This window comes from Oryzias latipes, chromosome 5 (genome assembly GCF_002234675.1).
Source record: "Oryzias latipes chromosome 5, ASM223467v1".
Lineage (NCBI taxonomy): Eukaryota > Metazoa > Chordata > Actinopteri > Beloniformes > Adrianichthyidae > Oryzias > Oryzias latipes.
This window is the reverse complement of record NC_019863.2, coordinates 6688707-6706441: the sequence shown is the minus strand read 5'-3', so window position 1 is coordinate 6706441 and position 17735 is coordinate 6688707. Positions and strand designations below refer to the sequence as shown.

The window sequence follows — 17735 nt, the reverse complement described above, 5'->3', positions numbered from 1 at the left end:
GAGCTTCACTCCTGCGGCGTCTGAATGACGGACACTTAAAGCCATCTTGTGACCCAGTTTGACGACATGCTGTCCCAAATTGATCAGAGGAGCAACAAAATCAAAATAAGAATACATTTAAAGGACTTTTGATGATAGTCTTGATGCAAATAAGAAAAATATTCAATTCAGGAGGACTACAAACGGCAACAACCAGCTTCTTCTGCCTTTTGGTTTTGGACACCCGCTGATTGTGTCATTGACACATCACTGACTAAAGCTGAGTTCCTGATTGGTTGATGCAATGCAAATTCTTCACTAAAGTTCAGATATTTGAAGTCTGAAAACATCGGGTTGGGACTTGTCGCAAGCCAACACTGGAAATGTGAAGTTGCTAAACTGCTGTGCCTCGCCTGATAATTGAAAAACGCTGCAGGACCTCTCAACCTGTCTGTACATTGACCTATGATATTGACATTTTACATGCTGTAGTTGCATGTAAAATATATCAGTCTCCTCTTTTGATCTCTGACATTGTTTGGAACCCATAGGATTATTTCTAAGCAGAATTAATTATTCTCAAAGATGTGTGTTAAGGATTTTTTTTATAGAATAACTCTTACCCAAGATTGAAAGCACTATTGGTGCCGCCAATTGCTGGCAGACAACAGTGATTGGTCCGAGTCGGTCTGAGTCAATTGTGGTAAGTAGGACACGCCTACTAATTATGAGACTGCATATAACACACCCCGGTTAATCAAGAGATGGTGCTTTAAAAGCTCTCATCCTCCCCCTTTCTGACATGACCTCTTGTTGTTGCCGTACATCGAGTCATCAGGAAGTGGGAGCGGGAGTTGGCAGGCAGGTAAGCCAGTCTTTGAGTACTTAGATCTGAACAAGGAGTGGGAACTTACGAGGACACTGGTTCACAATTCCCTGTACATGAGCAATCAGCCGGGTTTTGGCGCTTCTGCGGTGTGGCCACAGTAGCCTGCAAGCGTGACGTGGACTGTTGCACCTAGATCTGCCCCTCATCTCCGTGACCGGTATGTTGTCAAGCCGGCCTTCCTGCTTAACAATCAATGCTCCTGCAACTTATTCATTTTGTTTCTGCAGAAACGTGTTTTGGCTGCACGCCTTCCTTGTCTCCCTGCAAATAGGGAATTAAAGCTGCTGCTTTGCCTTTGCTGTTTTTAATTCGGGATTCCTGTACAGGTCCCCACCCCCGCCGTGGTGGGACCAGTTTGGGCGGGAAATCCCAGCTGCACACAGGAGACCTCGTTTTGCTGTGGGGCCTTGCTGAACTGTGGACGGTTCCCACCAGCTGATCAGTGACAGTCGGGCGGCTTACACCATTGATCAATTTTTATCTTTAGTGTGTAATTGTGTGGGTTTCACTGTGTTCATTTTATTGGTCTGTTTCAGGAAGTGGGAGGCGGAGGTGGTGGACTGCTGTCTGGTGGTGGGTTCCAGTGTGCTGTGTGGTTTTCCCCATCACGTGTGCAGTGCTTCACAACATTGTGCTGGTTGCTTGTGTTTTCGTGTTGTTTAACCTCCCCAGTAAGCTCCCCCTCTGGAATATTTTTACTAATTGTATTAAGGTTTGTGATTTTTATTATTTTTATTATTGATTGATATATTTAATGTTTTTTAACTAAAGTCTAAATTATATTTTAAAGCAAACCACAGCATCTGCCTTAGTTCAAAGTGGGGCCTACACCTGCCTTTCTCTAGTCTTTACCTGGGGCAGAGCAGCCCCAGGTGGCGTTGGTGAACCTATTAATTTGTGTTGCCACATTGTGGCGTTGTTGGCAGGCTCTTTTAAACATCATAGGCAGAGGCTGGTGTACGATGTTTTTTACGTTATTGTTTTCATTACGGCAAAGCAGCAGCATTTTTTTTCTTCAGTCCTTGGAGTCTAGGATATTGTACTAGTGTACAGAATGGAGGAGGAACTCAGAGAGTTTAGTTGCCCAGCTGAAAGCTGACAATGAGAGACTGTGTCGGGAACAGGTCCACATATAGTCAGAACCCACAGCGGGGCTGAGCACTGATGTGCCTGCAGATCTCCCTCCTACAGCTTTCGGGCCAGTAACGGAGAGACTCATTTGTGTTCCCAGTGATAGCAGATGCCCCACGTTTAGTTCAGACACAGACAAATGTCTGTGACAGGCCTTTTTTATGTTTGATCTCCTGGAAAGGGAAGCGCGTGCAGAGATAACGTTTCGGGCCACTGCAGAAAGATGTGATCCTGAGAAAATGATTTCTGTGCTTCTAGAACTGTATGGTTGCTCACAATCCTATGTTTCATTGAAGGAGGCCTTTGTCTTTAGAAAACAGCAAGATGGGGAGAGTTTGCAGGCGTTCTCCTTGGCAGTGACGAGTGTGATGGAAAAGGTGAAACAGCAGTCGGGGAATGGAAGGCAGGGAATGTAGTGAAAGCAGCATTCCAATTCTATTTTCACAAGAAAATCTATAATTTGCCATGTGTTTATGGCTTCTAACATGTAAAGTAAACCATATAGATTTCTTTGCAGGGAAGCCACACAATTTACAAAGAAACATTTTTCCTAAATAAATTCCTTTTCAGGGATACTTTTAGCTACACAACACAACACAACTACAAGAAATATGAACAGGTACCCACAGACAGTTTGAACTTAACATGAATATTCTCAACCAGCCTGCAAAATGTAGGCCACAAAATAAACGGAAGAACATTATTCTTACACCTTAGCCACAAAATAAAATCTTTTATGTCAAAGTCTCGAAAGTTAATCTTAAGTTATTCCGCACACCACAGAATGCAGGCTACTGGTAGCCTGCACTCCTTGGGGGGGTCAGGAGATGAACTGCGTTTAGGTGAATTGCCGCCACCTACTGGTATGCTGTGTGGGTGGAGACACTGTTTTGTGCTGTTCTTTAGAAAGTGTCTGTGGCCTTTTTGTCTGGTGAAAGAGATGAACTATTCTTGCACCTGGACTAAGGATGCGTACCAAAACTCAGTGTCAAGATGGTACCAGTCCCAACAGAATGACATTCATGTGTTCTCCTTCAGCCTGTGATGCTGCTTTGTCACATATAAACATTTTTTTGGGGAAAACTGTCTGTCTGTCTCCCTGTGTGTCTATCTGCCGTAATCATGTGGGCATGTCACCACAAAATATATATATATATTTTTTTTACGAAGTTTTATTTTGAAAGTACAACAGAAGTTTGTTTTTTGAAATCTGCACCTCTTTCCTGTTTCTCCAGCTATTTACTACAAAATTGACGTGTTGACGGACTGAAAATGGAACTCCTCAAGCTATTTTTCTTTTTACAAACTTTATTGAATTTAACAATTCAATACACAACTATTCAAAAAAGGAAAAAACCGGGTTTTTTTTATTACATTTTACACAAAGACATTGAAACTGACGCACTGATCGAATGTTTTAATTGCTTACTTATTGTCAGAGGTTCTTATTGTGTTCATGTTTTTTTTAAACTAATTGATAAAGATAGAGAAATGAGGGTATAATTTGTAACTCTGGATTTATGAACGTAAATCAAAGCATAAAAACAATAAACTTTTAATGATATAGCATTGTTCTTTTTTATGAGATGGACAGTGGGTGAGGTCAAACATAACATGTTCTAAGTACAGGCGAAAGTCTGGGTCAATGTGGGCGGAAATGAAATTACAAACTTTAGACCAGAGAGTAGTGGACAAGGGACACGACCAAAATAAATGTACAGCATCTTCAGGCTGTTCTTGACAAAAAGAGCAGGTTACATCAATATCTTCTTTGAACCTTTGCAGATATAGTTTGGATGGGTAAAATTTATGGATTAGTTTAAATGAGATTTCTTTCACTTTATTGGTTAAAAAGTATTTTGCTGGTAGATTCCAGGGGCCTCATTTATAAACGTTGCGTACGCACAAAAGAAGGCGTACGCCACTCTCTACGCAATAGTTGAGATTTATAAAAAGCAAACTTGACAGGAAAATGTGCGGTCCTTCACGCAAGCTCTGACCCAGGCGTGTAATACTTCCGTATTATTTAGGGTATTCAGGGACTACAAGAGGCTTCTTTGTCAGACAACTCTTTTCCTTTATTTTACTTCCGTCACACGTCACATACGTCATCAACTTACGTCGGTGCGTGGAACAACACCGGATGTTACATCCCCCTTGTTTTTAAAAAAAAAAAAAACTTCAGTATAGTTGTCAAACTGACGAGACTGTGTAAACCATACTAAACCAGAAAGCAATCAGACTTAGCAATAAAACTTATGGAGCAAATTCAAATCCCGTTTGGATGAACTATTAAACCAATGTTTTTTTTCTTTTTAGTTTTTACAAGGTTTAAAATAACACATTTGGTAACAAGGTTTCAGTCTAAAGAATACGACTGATTTGATTACAGATCTAGAACAACCCTAGGTCTCACTATGCGACCTGATCTGGTAGAAACCAGCTGTGATGTTTCTTCTGGTTCTAACGGGTCTGCGTCAGGATGTTGCAAACGCTCTGTTTCGGTGCTCGCAGGTTTGATTGGGTCAGATGCATTTTTTTCAGGATTAGGTTCTTGCGTCTGTAGAAGGTGACATCGGTTTCTCCTCAGCATCTGGCCTTCATCAGTGACAATGTTGTAAGATCTTTGTGTGGGTGCTGGTCCAATGACAGTTGCAGGCTTCCATGTCCCAGATGGAAGTTGGAATCGAATTGTAGATCCTTGGGACAGAGCAGGCAGCGCTCTGGCACTTCTGTCATAGTATTGCTTCTGCCGGCTTTGACATAATTGTCGTCTGCTCTGGAATGTGCAGCGAGGCGAAAGGACCGGCTGCAGCTGCTTCTCCGTAGCTGGTAACACAGAGCGTAAGCGACGACTCATCAATAACTGGGCTGGTGACTTCAGACCATCCACTGGTGTGTTCCTGTACTCCAGTAGACTCAGGTACGGGTCAACTCTTTGAGCATGAGCTTTATCCATGAGAGCTTTGGCAGTCTGCACTGTCTTTTCAGCAAGTCCATTGCTCTGTGGGTACAATGGGCTGCTGGTGATGTGTTCAAAGTCCCATGAATGTGCAAAGTTTTTGAACTCCTGTGAGCTGTAACAGGGTCCGTTATCACTGATGACAGTCTGGGGCACACCAAACCTGGCAAACATAGCTTTGAGCTTTGTAATCACTGCAGCTGATGTAAGACTGACAATTTTCTCTACTTCAAAGTATCTACTGTAGTAGTCAACGGCTACTATGTAGTCACGGCTGTTCCACGTGAACAGATCTGTGGCTATTACTTGCCAAGGTCTCTCTGGGATAGGATGGGATATCATTGGTTCTCTCTGGTGTGAGTGACGCCTCTCTAGACAGATGCTGCAAGATCCAACCAGCGTTTCTATTTGTTTTCCCATCCCGGGCCAGAACAGAACATCTCTCGCTCTCTGCTTGGATTTTTCAATCCCAAGGTGTCCGGTATGTATGCGTGACAACATGTCTGTCCTGAGCGAGTGAGGGATGATTATCTTTTCGCCCTTCAGCAAGATACCATCTACCTCAGATATCTCATGTCTGTGGTTCCAGTATTCAGCGACGGTGGTTGGGCACCTTTTGCGCGAATCTGGCCAACCTGATTGGATCATCTGCTTCAATCTTGACAGCTGCTCATCCTGTGCGGTGGCTGCTCTTATTTCTGCCATTTTTCTGTCACTCACAGGAGCATTACAGATCACACTGTGAATCTGAAAGTCCATTCCTTCACACAATGTCTGGCTGTCACACTCAATAGGTTTCCTGGACAGCGTGTCGGCGACGGGGATGTGTTTTCCTGGCTTGTGTTGGATGTCAATGTTATACCTTTGAAGCTGCAATATCATGCGCTGGAGTCGAGGTGGTGCGGCGACAAGTGGTTTGCGCATTATGGATTCCAAAGGCTTGTGGTCTGACTCGACAACTACCTGCCTCCCATACAGGTACTGGTGGAAACGCTTACACCCAAAGAGCACTGCAAACAGTTCTTTCTCTATTTGGGCATAGTTTTTCTCAGTGTCATTCAGTGCTTTGGATGCGTATGCTATTGGCCTTTCGTCCTGCAGCAAAACCGCTCCTAGGCCACATTGGGATGCATCCACCTGCAATTTCACATCCTTGGTACAGTCAAAGTACGCTAGTACAGGACCTGGTTCCTGTGTCAGCAGGTCTTTTACACGCTGAAAAGCAACGTCATGATTAGAATCCCACTTATGACACCATGTAATACTTCCGTATTATTTAGGGTATTCAGGGACTACAAGAGGCTTCTTCGTCAGACAACTCTTTTCCTTTATTTTACTTCCTTCACACGTCACATACGTCATCAACTTACGTCGGTGCGTGGAACAACACCGGATGTTACAAGGCGTACGCACAAAAACGGGTGGATGGAAGAAACACGTGAAAGTGAAAATGACAATAATGCCTCTCATAATTAACATGAGGACTTCACAAAGCAAGACTTACAATTAACAGCCTACACGAACACCCGTTTGATCGATCAGCAGTGAAACAAACAAAAAAATCAAACGAAAATTACAACAGAAATTCAAATGAACACATATTTGCAAAAAGAAAAGTGACATATGTTCTGCAATATTGGCATGTTGTGCAATTCATCCTCATAAATAATATAGTTAACAGAACGAAATAATGTACAAAACTGATATTCCCGTCAATGTGTCCGTCTGGTGGAGCAGATATAGGTGCAATTAGACAGACAGATGGATAGATAGAGAGAGATGCATTAATTGTCCACTAGGGAAAGTTGTTTTCATAGTAAAACATTTCTTCATAAGGTACGGAATTATGGTATTCATGCATATGCCTTTAGTTTGTTTTATTTTTGATAAAACAATGTATGGCGTATGTCTCGACCATTCAGAAAGTTACAAGAAATTACATTTGCGCTGATCAATTTCCCATTTCCACGTCGATTATTACCGACATCTGTAGCTTGTCAGATGTAATTAAATGGAGGGAAATAAAATGCCCCATCACAACGCGTAATGACGCACAATGGCTGATCTTGCGCTATTAGAAGATGTGGCAATTGGAAGAATTCGGAGTGAACACATCTTTAGACAGCAAGGAGACTTGTTGGCAAACGAGGACGAGTGGCTTATGAGCCGGTTCCGACTTCCTCTGCGGGCTTTTGGGGGTGTGTCACCCGGTTCATCTGGCTCGTCGGTGTCCCCCTGCACCTCAGTCACCACTCCACTTAAAAGGGATTCCCCAATTATTGCCGCCAGTCTCTCATCAGGAGGGGTCAGCTCCGGTGTCCCCCCCCCACAGCCGTGGCAGACACGGGTGTGTGTGTGTGTGGGGGGGGGGTGGTCAGCGCTAGACGTTTTTTTGCCTTGACTTTGATGTCCGACCTTTTCTTTTTTATTCCGGCCACGGTCCGAGGTTGTGAGGCTGCAGCATTAACAGCATCTGCCGCCGTTTGCCACTCACGTGCCTTTTTGGCATTAGTAATGCCCACACTGTGCCCTCCAAACAACACTATTCTCCTCTTTTCCACCTCGCCAACGATAACTTCTACTTCACATTGAGTGAAGTTACGTTTTTTTGATTTTCTCTCCGTGTTTGGCATGGTTTCGCAATCAATGAATATTCATTTGTGGGCGTTTCACGGACTATTTATGGGCAACTATGGGCGTGTCATGAGGCCGCAAAAGCTGCGCAGCATTTAGAATTGGTTGTGATTTATTAAGGGAAAGATGCGTAGGATGTGCGTGCGCACGGTTTTATAACTCCGAATATTTCTGTGCGTACGCACGTCCTATGTTTCATCCGTACGCCACTTCTGACGCAAATCCTACGCAAAGTTTGATAAATGAGGCCCCAGATCTTTTTCCATTCTAATTGATAAACTAAATTATTCCAATAAGGAACTACATAGGGAATGGACACAAAATCCTTCTGAAAGAGTGAGCATACACAGCGATTTGTGTTGCGTGAAGAAGAAAAGCAAATTTGGCCTTGGAACTCCTCAAGGTTGCATTGCGGAGGGCAGACTTCAGAGGCAGACATGACTGAGGTGTTGTAAACATTCCAAGTGATCAATAACCCAATGTACGGCAGACTGACCGTATACATTCGTAGACATTACTTACGAGAATAGAATAAAACTTTATTGATCCCGCAACAGGAAAGTAATTTGTCACCACAGCCCTAGTACCCAGGTGCAGAGAGGAGGAGACAGGAGGTTCAAGGGGAACAAGATCTTTAATAACTTGAAAACGAACTAAAAACCAAAATCCACTGCTTGAGCTGGCGAGAGAAACTTGAAAACACTTGAATGGGTAAATTGCAAACTATGGACAAGCACAGGAAGAAGGGAAAGACAGGACTTAAATACTTACTGACAAACGAGACACAGGTGATAACGATAAGGGCAGATAGGGACCAAGAGTAAAACTCAATACTACAACAAAACAGGAAAACTTTCAAAATAAAACAGGAAACTGAACTCAAAACATGACAGAACCAAAATACAAAAGCAAAGAAACTCAAACAGTAACAGAAGAGGGAGAAGAACAGAGAGGTACAGAGGAGAGGGTTGGGGCAAGGCATTACTCAGAAGATCCTCCTGAATGGCCTTCACCACACAAATTTGGGAAATCATTGAGGCAATACCCGGTTGAAAATAGCTCACTAAAATATTCTGATATTCAAAGATCAGATAAGAAACAATGGGAGTTATACATTTAAACAGTAGAAGTGTTGTGTGGGTGTTTCGATAGCCTTAGGAAGGGTTGATGGGACATTTTATTATGTGCATTTATGTCTATCTGTGTGTGTGTGTGGGGGGGGTTAATGTGGCCGTATACCTCTATGAAATTAGATAGTTGGGTCCCAACACACCCACTTTCTCCATGGAGCTAGCAGTTATTGGCTAAACGCTTTCATTTTCTATGCACTATACCGTTTATCTTCCAATTGTGTCCCGTCTCCGATAGCCACTAGGTCAAACAATTGTTTACTTTAGAGGTCGATCTCTAATATTGGCCGCGCTCTAGGTTGATGTCATGAAAGGGGCGGCACCCATAAAGGGTAAAAGGCGGTGCCTCAGAGAATGAACACCTTTAAGAACACCAAGGTGTGAGTAACTGTGATGTTGCCTTCATCACAACAGTAGGCACACAATATTATCTGTGTCTCACATACTATAGGACTCATAGTGGTCTTATGTTCAGAATCCTCAGATATGGAAGACCGTAGTGATCTTGTCAACCTTAGCAAAGCCTTTCATTACACCTTTGTATTGTATTTTTACACAATTTAATTGACTCAGCATTGCAATCTGATGCCTGGACATAAACAACTTACTTATGGTGCAACAAACACTAACAAGTTCAAACTTTAACTTAAGTAATGCATTCTGCTATATCTGAAGAAACTTAACAATATAGAGTTTGTAGCTGCCAAACTTACACAAACTGGCTGGGATACAAATGAAACATTTCCTGAATGTTCTAGAGCAGCTGATTTTTGAATAACATCACGCACTTCATTAGTTTCCTATAATGCTCAGTTGTTAACAGTAAGTTCCTGTAAATCACACAATTTTCTTTCCTTTTTCTTATTTTCCCATTGCGTTGCAATTTACAGTATAGTACTGTACTACATAAAAACAGCTAAATGCTGTAAGATTTTCTCCAAGTTTGCATTGCAGTTTACAGTATGATACTTTGCAGAAAGAACACAGCAGAACACTGTTAATATTGTGGATTTGTCACTGTAATTTTACATCAAGGGTTTACAGTATGCTCTTACTTTAAGCTTACTTTAAATTAATTCTATTGAAATTTCTTTGATTTTTTTTAAAGATCACTTCTTTAATATTTCTGTTAAACATTTGTTTTAATTTTCTATATAAAAAAACATTTACACGAAGTGTGCCATACAAATAAACTTGCTTCGCTCAGAAAACAAGCACTGCAGGAGCTTTTAAGGACCGCGGTCAGATAACATGTTAATTATTGTCATGGGTACTTCTTACTTGTCTAAATGCCTGTATTTGCATCATTGACGTATTAACAATAATACATTTTATAGTGGGTACACCTGGTCGGTCCATGTTTACAATGCTCTTTGTGCTTAGGCGTCTTCCTACTCTGGGCGGCCCCTGCTTTGCTTGATGCTGGACCTCCATGGGGGTGGGCGAGTGGTTGCCTTGAGCATGGGGACGGGTCTCCCTTGGAGGGCCGTGGTTTGTGCGTGGGTTAGGGTGGGGAGATGCTCTTCGGGGTTGGGGTCAGTGCAGGCCCATACTGGGTGCCCTGGCATGGGGGAAGGGCTGTTCTTCTGGCTGGGCTGGAGCTTGCGCTCTCCAAGCTCTTGCGCAACCCTGCTCTCTGACGAAGGGGGCCCCTGTGGCTCTCCTGCTGGCCCTGGACTGGGTGGCTCACATGATATCCTGGTGAGCGGCTTTCCTCTATCTGCTGTCCTGAACGGGTGTCGAGGGGCCCCGGCTATCGTTGCTGCTTCGACAGGGGTCTTGGTGTGGGGATGACCTCTTTTTACATTCCATCATCCACCGCAGTGGAACATAAACACTCACCTGAACACAGGTGTCAGCTTGCTTTACACGTGTCTGTTTGTATACATAAGTATGTACATGTGAACTTTAGTTGTATTGTGTACAAGCAAACATGCTTGTGTGTGAAGATTTTTGGAGCCAATAGGTGTATTTGTAAAATTTTAGAGTGTGTGTATAGACACGCATAGCACCAACTATGATCTCACAGAGTTCAAAAGGTCATTCGTTTAATGATCTAGGTTAGAGTGAAAAGCAAAGCCAATATATTATAATGATGAAGGTCATAAAACAGTGTCAATAAGGCCCCATCCCTTTTCTACACCTGACAGTAGAAATGATAAACCTCTGGCATCCTGTTGCATCAGTTTCTTTAGTACTCTTACCCCAATCTCTAACATCCCATTTTCTTCTTCTCTCGTCTTCTTTTTCATCTGGTCCAACAATAAAAACAGAGAAAAAAGTATACTATCATGATGAATATAAATACAGCTTAGCCTCAATAATAGAAAAGTGGTTTATGCTACTATACACCTGGTGTGTCTGAAGATTCATATCCCTCTATTGTAACAACACAAGAAGCCTTTCGCTCTGATATGATTGCTCAGCTGTTGAGGACAAAAATTATAACATGGGAAGCGACTTTAAAAAAAAAGGTCATTTTTGACAAAACCAACAAAAAATTTACAAAGAGACTGGTTGCCAAGAAAGGGGGAAGCAGATTTCATCTGATTGAGAGCTATGAATGGACTTGTTTCTCTTCAGGGGTCAAAGAGTGATGACTCTCTGGAAATGTGAAGGGTCCTAAAGGCATAAGTGCCGAACACAGACCCATGTGCTTTTCCTAAGAAGGTAATAAACTTCTATCTCAAAAGGAGTCTATGAATAAGTAGGGTTGGGTTTGCTGTAGGGATAGATGCAAAGCATCCCTTGTTGTTAGTTTCCCTTTAAACCACGGTTTTGGCAGAAAGAAAAGGCCAGCCTGTCAGATATAGACAAAGAAACTCTCTACTATGAGTTTACAATGAAAGCTTTCTTGGATTTCTATCGTACAAACCTCAGCCAAGCTAGAGCTTTGCCTTGGGTTTTAGTTAACCTCCAATAGTCGAACAGGCTCAGTCCTTTAATAAACATCTACGTGTGAAAGTAATAATGATAAACCGCCAGCAAAATGTTGCCTTTCCGTGTTTGTAATCTTACCCCCTTCTATGCATTTCTTTAAAAATCATCAAACCACTTTAACTTCATTCATCTCTTCCACCCTTTTTTCCTCTCTCTGCAATCCAGTTCTGAAAGAATTATACAAAAAAAAAAAAAATTAAAATAAAGTTTAGCCTCAAACCCCAGCTTCTTGCTGATGGTTTTGAAGTCCATTCTGAACTTGTGCAGGTCTGGTGAGGATTCTGTGCTTGGGTATTGTGGTGTTTTGTCATGTTCTGCTTTCCTTGTTACTCTCGCCAGTCTCAGGTTGATCATCCAGCTTCATTTTGTTAGTTAAGTTTATTTAGGTGTCTGGTGTTCAGGTCCTCAGTGTCAGGTTGTCAGGACATCTGCTCTGTTCTGCTTTGCTTCATTTATGTTGTTTTTCTCATGTTTAAGTTGATTCATTAAATGTGTTTTTAAATCACCAAGCCTGGCCTCCTGCATTTTGGGTCCTAAACCACAAATTCCTAACAGGAATATATATATATATATATGCATCCAGTATATCTTGAATTAAAACATGTCATTAATGTTTTGTTTTTAAAAAAAGGCCTCAATGAGCAGATGTTTTGATGCAACATATATTTGTGTACGTGTATCTATAAATATTTATAAAGTACCTTATATATGTTACATTATATTAAATGTATATATTTTGAAGCATTTCAATAAATAAACTGTAACCTTTTATCTTTTTATTTTTCCTGTTAGTTTTTCCTTTTAAGTGATCCGAAGAATGATCTAAACCTTGACTCTCAAACGTGAAACAGTCCAAACCGTAAGTTTTGTGACATGTTGTTCCACTGGTAGTTAGGGGATCCATTACTTATTTCCTTTAATAAATGTAAATAAATGTATGCAAATTCTTTAAAGTGGATTTCTAGGTTTTCTTTCTGATTTTCTATCATAGTTTTCAAATGAACCCACCATTAGGATGACAGTAGTGACTTGCGGTGAGATTCACAGTTGGTGACGCACTGACATCACCAGTCAGATTAAGATATGACCCCTTGTTACGTCCCAGGACGTTTTTCTTTGTGTGGTTTTCTTTTTGTGTCTCTTTGCAAATGTCAGTGTGCAGGTGCTGGGCTGCGATTGGTGTGGTGCTCCAGCACCAGGAGTGGATTGGCAGCCGGAAGTCACACCTGGAATCACACCTGCTGTAAAAAGAACCAGGAAGAAGACCAAAGGAGGCTCATTTGACATCTCCCACCCCTCCCAAAACCAGCTATACTGTCATGGTTTGAGTTTGTTGTGTCTTATTTTTCGTTTTAGTTCTTGTTCTGTCTTGGTTGGTTCTGTTTCCTGTTTTATTTTGAAAGGTTTCCTGTCTTGTCTTGTTTCTTGAGTTTTACTTCCTTTGGTCCCCATCTGCCCTGATCGTGTTCACCTGTGTCTTGTCTACCCTGTCTGTATTTAAGTCTTGTCTCTGCCTTCCTCCTGTGCTGGTCCATTACCTTTTGTCATGGTGTTCATGTCTCTTTTTGCCACGCTCATGTTTCCATGTCCCTCGCCACGCCACAGTAAGTTTTTGTTTGTTTGTTCTGAAATCCTGCTCTGCAGCGCTTTTTGTTCATTAAACCCTCTAGTCCCTGAACTCCGTGCCTCCGCCTCTGCATCTGGGTCCTACCAGCTCTCGAGCCAACCCCTCATCGTGACAGAATGGACCAGCCATATTTTCTGGACCCAGCAGAGCGGGACATGCGGCTGCTAGAGGCCTACTGCCAGGAAGCCGAGCGTACGAGGTCTTACTGGGTTTTTGACCAGACCCAGTTTGCCTCGTATGCCTGGAGTGGGAGCCACCTGGTCTTTACAGGGAGCCTTCTTGCCCTGAGGGGGGGGGGTCGTCGTCGCCGCCACCGTCCTCGTCCAGTGGTGGTCCCGGACGCACCACAGCCTCGTCCAGTGGTGGTCCCGGACGCACCACAGCCTCGTCCAGTGGTGGTCCCGGACGCACCACAGCCTCGTCCAGTGGTGGTCCCGGACGCACCACAGCCTCGTCCAGTGGTGGTCCCGGACGCACCACAGCCTCGTCCAGTGGTGGTCCCGGACGCACCACAGCCTCGTCCAGTGGTGGTCCCGGACGCACCACAGCCTCGTCCAGTGGTGGTCCCGGACGCACCCCGACCCGTCTCGGCTCCCAGGGGGTCGCCGCCTGCGCCCCGACCCGTCTCGGCTCCCAGGGGGTCGCCGCCTGCGCCCCGACCCGTCTCGGCTCCCAGGGGGGCGCCGCCTGCGCCCCGACCCGTCTCGGCTCCCAGGGGGGCGCCGCCTGCGCCCCGACCCGTCTCGGCTCCCAGGGGGGCTGCCCCCTGAACCCCGACAGGTCCCCGCTTCCAAGGGCATGCCCGACCCGCCGGAGCTCGACTGCTGGCCCGACCCGCCGGAGCTCGACTGCTGGCCCGACCCGCCGGAGCTCGACTGCTGGCCCGACCCCATGCCCGACCCCCCCCCCCCCCCCCCCCCCCCATGCCTGACGACCCCATGCCTGACGACCCCACGCCGGACCTGCCTCGCCGGACGGCGAATTGAATTATGTTTTCTTTTGTTTTTGTTATGTTAGGGAGGTAAGTTTTTGTCTTTTGGGTTATGTCGTTTTACTAGGTAAGATTTGGGTTCTTGTTAGGTAGGCCAATTTTTGTTTGTTATTTTGGCCTGGGTCCACACTGAAGTAAATACTCTAGCTCTCATGGTTCAATCATAATAAAATCTCTTGACCTGCTTTAAGTGTGCCGGCATTTAAGACTGGAAGGAGATGGGGCTTCATTTTTGTATTGTGTCATTTTTAGGCCACTAGACGGATTGGGGGCGTAACACCCCTACAGAGTAAAAGTTAAAGTGTGTTGTAAAAATTTTTCGTTTCAATATTTTTCAACCATGTACAAATGGTAGCAAAGAAAAAAAAAGACAAATTGTTTTTATTGACTCACTTTGACTTATAAATGAAGTCTGTACGCTGCTCTCTCTGAAGAAACATCTGGAAAACCTGTTTGTAAAAGTGTTTTCTTTCTTTAGTTTTAAAAGCCTCTGTGTCTCAATAGAGATCACTGCCAGTAACATGTCTCAACGAATTTCTGAGTTTAGACACGTAATCCTTCATTTAGAAAATGATGCTAAACAGCATAAAAGAATCACTGGACAGATGTTCTTGACTTGCTACCCCTAATTCTATTCTTTAGCCGCGGTGTCACATTGTCTGGGTTCAGTGCCCTCTGCCTTGAGGCAGATGGACTGCCTCACCCAGTGTGTTTCTAATAGCGGTGTAGAAAAAAAACTGATTCGCCGATGTATTGGGATGTTATATTTAGCGATATTTGTATCGATTTAAAATGCTGTCAGGATGATATTTATTTAAAATTTTATGGCCGTCCTTCAGCGTCTGAGACTTGTTTTCCACTTAAACCCCAGAGCCCTAGTTGGCAGCACTGCCCACTGAGCCTTTTTGAGCAGCTCAACACCACACAAGACAACTACAAGATCTCAGTGAGAAGCAGCTTGCTTTGCTGTTATGAGACATGCACTACTTAGTTTTTACCTTGGATGAGTACCAAACCAAAACTCTGTGCCATGTTACTGCCAGCAACATATAAAAACACGGATTGCGGTGAAATCAGGACTCAAGAACGAGTGAAAGTGCAGCTGTGCAGCGGCTCATGTACAGACCATCAGCCAAAATGCTGTCGGCAAAGTGAGCCAAAGTTCTGCAGAACCTCACAGCAATAGATTCTAGTTCAGTGTACTGATGGATCAGAGTGATGTGTCCAACACTCTGAAGACAGGCCAACGCTGTGGCGACGAGCAGTGAAATCAGTGAAATCAGTGTTTACTTCCGCGTGTGAGAAAGTGGAGCTGCAGACTGTCATGTAATAAAGCATCTTAGCCACATTAAAGTTTCCTTTACTCTGTCATGCTGCCTCATCACACTTTATTGTTTCCTTTATTTTGGAAGCACCATTCAGGCTCCTGAACCGTTTAACAGTATTGGAGACGCTACATTAAGCATAATTGGAAATAAACAGCACTTTATTTCCTCAATTAAACTTTTAGAATCATTTTGGTTAAGGCACATTCATTCTATTTTCTTATACTGAAAAATATTTTTTGTAAAAATCAGACAATGTTGACTGTTCCCTTTAAGAACACTGTATTTGAAGTCACCAAAATAAAAGCACCGTACATTTGGTTGGGTAAAAGCATGTGAGATACAGTTGCAGTGCCTAATGTTGTAACAAGTAAATGAAATCAATTTGACCATTTTATTAAAATAAGACATTAATATTCAGGTAGAGCTTTTTCTATATCGTACTGTTGAAAAAAAAGACAAGAAAATGTGTTCCGGCACAAAATCGCGAAATCGTGGGACTTGTCTCGGGACATGTATAGTATCGCCAGACTTTTGCAGATACACACCCCTAGTTTCTAAAAAACATTTTTAGTGGATAGAAAAGACTACCGGTAAATGGATCACAAACTGGCACCAGGCAGTTGCAGAAAAATAGTAAAATTAAGATATAAAAAAACCCATCTTTTATTACGATAGAGAGACTGAAGCAGTAAAGTGCATCTGTCAGCTGCAGCTTAGTCAGTGTGTCCGGCACAGACTAGGTGCCTAATCTGCCGCTTTTCATGTTTTTTGAACAGGAAATTTGTAAATGTGCTACTTTTTTAAATAATGAAAATCCACACACAAAAAAGTAATTATAGAATACATTTTTTTTATGTTTAGTAAGGAAAAAGTATATTCATTTCATTTATGTATATTTACGATGTATTCGCACGACACTGGTTGATTGACTCTCAGTTACTTTTTAGGTGGGTAAATCCACAAAATCAGAGATGGGTCAAAAACTTATATTTTCCCTCTGTATGCATGTTTTTAAAGTTGCGATTCTCTTGCCACTCATGTTTTTCAGCTCATTTGAACTCTTTTGTACTTTAAACTAATTTAGCAATTTGCAGGAGACCAGGCTTGGTGGCAGAAACATTTAATAAAGAAACATAAACATGACAAAAGAAAACAAAAAGGTGACAAAGCAGATGACCATAAAACAAGACACTTAAAAACACAGAGTTATTAGTAGAAATTAGATCAGTCGTGGATGATTATGAACATGAACCTGGGGGGTATTCCAGAAAGCAGGTTATGCTAGCTCCCACAGTAAGTTTGAGGCTAAGGAAGTTGATAACCTCAGCTTTCGGTTCCAAAAATGGAGGTATGTTTCAGGGTAGGTCAAGTTGCCATAGCAACTCATGCTCTGAACATAACCTGGTCTGGAGCAGGTTTAGTTGAAGGTTAGTTTATTTTCAGAGAGGGTAAGCAGCATGGCGTGTCCATTTGAAGATGATTTAGTGGATGAAGAAGCTCAGATAATACTTTTTCCACCATGAGAGGGTGATAAAACCACATATGGATGTTGGGAAAATAAACTTTTTTACTTTGATCTAACTTAATTATTTGCTTCAGTTAAGATAAATCATGTTTTTGTTAAGTCAGTTTAAAAATAACACAGTTTTCAAAAAGTTATTTTGCTTTCATTCAAATTAATTCAATTGAGTAGGTGTAACTTTGGTGCTGCTGTTAGATCGGCACCGCAAGGGATTGTGGGATATCATTCCCTTTGCCTTTCTGGACGGATTTGGGTTTAAGTGTGGGTTTTTGACCAAATGTGTTTAGTTGTTTAGCTGTTTTACTGTGTTTTACCGTGTTTTGCCGAGTAATTTTGTCCTACTTTGCGCAAGTCTCCGCACCATGAGGGAGAGGGAGGGAGAGGATGATGAGTTTATATAGCAGACCTACTAATAATTAGTATATTGACAATTTTGGAAAATTCCTTGAGGAATGAATGCATTTCATTTACACTGTTTTGTTCTTTTTATTGTTATAAAAATGAGGATCTGCCGGCTCAAACTTAGACATATGAGAGTTCAAGAATTTTAATTCATTACGATGGAAAAAAGATTACTTGACTTGGAGTAATATGACATTTAG

The 17735-nt window shown here is 42.6% G+C and overlaps 1 long non-coding RNA gene across 2 annotated transcripts; it reads left to right on the top strand.

The window, feature by feature from the left end:
• The first annotated feature begins 775 nt into the window (after nucleotides 1–775).
• On the top strand, nucleotides 776–3563 carry LOC110015104. Of its 2 annotated transcripts, none has more exons than XR_002290185.2 (4): nucleotides 776–1025; nucleotides 1195–1316; nucleotides 1405–1441; nucleotides 3235–3563. It is a non-coding gene; the product is annotated as an uncharacterized LOC110015104 (long non-coding RNA). The 2 variants fall into 2 exon arrangements; XR_002290182.2 differs by having other exon boundaries at nucleotides 1405–1580.
• The last annotated feature ends 14172 nt before the right edge of the window (nucleotides 3564–17735 follow it).